Here is a 5000-nt window from a genome sequence, read left to right as displayed (position 1 = left end):
GTTGAAAATAACATATATCTCAACCATCTGATATATTTCTTTACCTCCAAATTCGTAGACTCTAGATGACATCTAAATCATATAAGAAGATGGAGTCTATTCCACCAACCTCTCTCCCTCCATCATCTGAGATAGATTTTTTCCTTTTATAAACCATCAAAAAAGGATCTTAAAAGAGAGATTTTATCTTGGTTAAAAAACCAACAAACTAGAAACCACTTTTAAGGCCCAAATGTCTAACTCTGGAGGAGAAAGGGAACGAGGGAAGGTAAATGCCACTTAAGAAACGAATTAAGTTGAGAAAGAGAATTGCCACTTTGAAGTTGCTCGTTGTTTCCCACAGTAAATAAGGAGAAGAAAAAGAGAAGATCTGATCCAAGTCTCTCCTCAGACGAACTCCTGAGATGAGCCTTGTATGGAAGGGTCTCTTTGGACAGGTTTCATTGCATGGATTTCTACATCAGGGGTCCTTGGTCTAGCAGACTTTTCTTTTTAATTGATCAAAGCAAATTGAAATATGGTTTATAAAGAGGAATTTCCTCTGAATATCTGATGCGTGAAGTATGAAGGAGTATTCATGTATGATATTAAACACAATTATACATACAGAGACACTTAAACACACATAACTATTCACTTATCACTAATTGTTTAAGTGAGAGACGTGAAAATGTCTTCTTCAGAAAACTAAAATACTGAATACAAAAACACTGAAGGAAACCAAGGACTAAAATAATGATTGTCTACAAAGAAAAAGTAAAATTAGAAATTATAATAAAAGAAAAAGGTGAAATTAATGATAACAAACTCATTGCAAAGTCTGAGACAGGAAGATGCGATATCATATAAAAATCCTGAAGAAGTAATGTCTTTTATTTTCATACATTGTTAACTAATTCAAAAATTTCTCAGCCTTGGTATCCATCTCATCAAAATACATTTACTCCGGTAAATTCTGTCAAATTAATTTCGTTCTTTTTTCCTTTGGGAAAAACAGGAAATCAAACGACATAAGTAATAGATTTCTATTTATTCCTGATCTGTTTTTGCTTAGCAATGCTTTTAGAAATCTTATATTGTATAGTTTTGTGTATTTAGGTTCTATATGGTTTATATATTTATTTCAATTGTCCATTTTTTAGTTCCCCTAATTCTAAAAGTGTTCATTTGTTTGTTAATGATTTTGTACCTTCCTGAAAATTGAATTTTGATATTCATTTGAATGGCTCTTTTGAATTTTTTACATCTTTACAAGTTGTAGAGGTATTTTCATTTGAGAGAGAGAGAGAGAGAGAGAGAGAGAGAGAGAGAGAGAGAGAGAGAGAGAGAGAGAGAGAGAGAGAGGCTATTTATCTGCTTAAAAGAAACGAATGTCATTTAATGCTAACATATTATTCGTGTAACATCTATCACTGACCGATAAAATTACGTTTCGATAACTTTGAAGAAAAAGGTCATTTCAACAGTTTTCTTCACAATGAGTAAGAGTTGACTCTTTGAAGTGGAAAATTATCTCTCTCTCTCTCTCTCTCTCTCTCTCTCTCTCTCTCTCTCTCTCTCTCTCTCTCTCTCTCTCTCTAAATTTATATGTAAAGGTTAATCCTTCCGAAGAACCTTCTGTTCTGGGAATTAATTTCTAAAGCAAATCTCTACGTGAAGACTTACCTTCGCCTGAGGCTATTCTGGATATTTGCTCTTTTGTCTTGAATAGTTAATTTAGTCTTAAACTTTAAATTCCTATTTATCTTATCATCCATGAGATAAAATATTTCTAAATTTATTTCTTTTCTCTATTGTTAGATCAAATACAAATACATATGTATCTGTGTTTATATGTAAATGACAGGGTCTCTGGCACACGGAGGTAAGTATTATAAGATGCAAAAACTTAAATGAAGGGGTGTTGTCAAATGGAGATCTGTCCTTAGGAGAACTCTCATTTCCTGGTGTTACTAGTGTCTGCTTTCATTCTTCCTCTTCATTGGAAACAAAGAATCTTTTTTCTTCCAGTTAGGTGAAATTGCTGACATTCACAAATCATACTTTATACGTAAGTTTATTTATAAAAAAGAATGATATATATATATATATATATATATATATATATATATATATATATATATATATATATATATATATATATATATATATATATATAATGTAATTCAAGTCAGTGAAAAAAATAATAGAATATAATTACTTCTTCATGTCATAGAAAAAATCATTGGTAATAGAAAAACAAATCTCAAAGGAAGATATTGACCCAAGGGCGGACAGAGAGAGAGAGAGAGAGAGAGAGAGAGAGAGAGAGAGAGATCCAAATTGGTGCCTTAAAACTCTTTCGAACATTATTGAGGCTGAAGAGAATCCGAGTGACTTTTGACCTTTGACCTTTGACTTCAACTCGTCTGAAATTTTGAAAACGTGAACCAAGTTTAAGTTGAGACTAACATAATAACCTTTGATTCCTCCTTTTCATATCTTGGGTCATTTCTAATCATTCTTCTCAAAAAGGAAATTTTCACATTTACATTTTCTTTATATTTTGTGAGTAATTTTACCAATTCATCATCACCCAAAGGGTTTTTCGTGGTTTTCTTAACTAATATTATAATTTACATATACATTATACAACAACAGCAACAAAAAATATAGGTGATTTTAGTTCACTGTAGGGCAAAGGCCCCGACTTTTTAACTTGTGTATGAGGTTTGGTGCATTATCATCACTATGCTGTCATACAGCAGACTGGTGATGGTGGGAGATTTTGGTCTGATTACCCACAGCAAACACACATAGTATATATATATATATATATATATATATATATATATATATATATATATATATATATATATATATATTTATATATATATAGATATATATACATATATATATATATATATATATATATATATATATATATATATATTTCTATCTACATTCCTATTTATATATCTAATTACCTTTCCATCTATCTCCCCTCTATGGTCACCACATTCCTCAAGACATAATATCCTCCGGGGGAGGTCTTCGTAACCCCTATTAAAGGGGGGCCTCCCCTTCCCCGACCCCGGAAGAAGTCCAATATCATAATGTTTTCCTTTTAACATGACCAGAAGTTAATATGGGAAGTCAAGAGAAACTGGTGTGACGAGCCGAGAGAGGGGTTTTGAACTCAAAGGCAGGATGCAATCAACTGAGTACTATATTAAAGAACACTCTCCTTTATATACAAAACCTCTAGGCAACAGGAAAATACATGTTCGAGGAAATGATAATGTTACAGAGGAAAACAGCAGACATGAATTTTCATGTTCGTTTTAGTGCGAGGGAAGAGCGAAGATACAAGCATAATATATACAAAAGGAATTATATACAATTGTGTGACACACGGTTGGTACATGGCTCCCCCTCTAAAAATGACATACTGAACATGTTAAATAGGTGCCCTGAATCTGGAGAGGTAGTAGTAAAAACTGCGTCGATTAGCGGCAGTGAGTGGCTGTAGAAGTTGATGGTTGGGGTGTGAGCGAGTGGTGGATGATGGGTGGCTGTGTTGCCGCTCCGGCTCGTCATGGGGTAGGCGAGTGTGTCCTACGTCATTCATAGGCGTGTGTGTCCTACGGCATTCATAGGCGTGTCCTACGGCATTCATAGGCCTACGGCATTCATAGGCGTGTGTCCTACGGCATTCGTAGGCGTGTACTAAGGCATTGATAGGCCTACAGCGTTTATAAGAGTGTATGTCCTACGGCATTCATAGGCGTGTATGTCCTACAGCATTCACGTCAGCTTCGGTTGAAGTTGCATAGGTGTCCTCTTCGTCACGAGTGGAGGCGTTGATGGAGGTTTTGAAGGTCATGAAGTGGCTGTCCATAAGGGCCCGAAGTAGGTTCACCTCATGAGGAGAGCTGTCTGTGGCAGGTTGCAGGCGAGTGATACTGGTTATTTTCCCTAGGGTGAGCGAAGCCCTTTGGTCCCCCAACAGTTGTTGAGAGAGCTGAAAAGGCATTGCTATACGGGCGGCTGGCGACGGCGAGGACTGCTGCAGAAGGTATGCGTTGACGGCGTCATAGTAACGGTGAGAGGTGGAGGGGGGGGGGAGGCGGGAAGAGCAAGTCACTCCAGGGTCACCAATGTGACGAGCCGAGAGAGGGGTTGTGAACTCAAAGGCAAGATGCAATCAACTGGGTACTATATTAAAGAACACTCTCCTTTACATACAAAACCTCAAGGCAACAGGAAAATACATGTTCGAGAAAGTGACAATGTTACAGAGGAAAACAGCAGACATGAATTTTCTTGTTCGTTTTAGTGCGAGGGAAGACCGAAGATACAAGCATAATATATACAAAAGGAATTATGTACAATTGTGTGACACACGGTTAGTACACTGGATACGGAGCGGAAGGAATTTATTGGGAAATAAGATATACACATTTCTTGGCTCATCGTGTATCGTGAGTGTATGATTTGATGTGTGCATTTATACATACAGAAACATACAGACACCTACCCATATCTATCTATCTATCTATCGATATATATATATATATATATATATATATATATATATATATATATATATATATATATATATTCAAATATATATATATATATATATATATATATATATATATATATATATATGTATATATATATATATATATATATATATATATATATATATATATATAGTGTGTGTGTGTGTATTTTTATGCATATACATATACATATACACACACACATATATATATATATATATATATATATATATATATATATATATATATATATATATATATATATATATATATATATATATATATATATACATATATATATATATATATATATATATATATATATATATGTATATATATATATATATATATATATATATATATATATATATATATATATATATATATATATATATATATGAAAAATCCTATGTATTCACAATTAAGACAAAAAAAAATTGTATATAATTAATA

This window comes from Palaemon carinicauda, chromosome 34 (assembly GCF_036898095.1).
Source record: "Palaemon carinicauda isolate YSFRI2023 chromosome 34, ASM3689809v2, whole genome shotgun sequence".
NCBI lineage: Eukaryota > Metazoa > Arthropoda > Malacostraca > Decapoda > Palaemonidae > Palaemon > Palaemon carinicauda.
Note: the sequence above shows the minus strand (reverse complement) of the source record.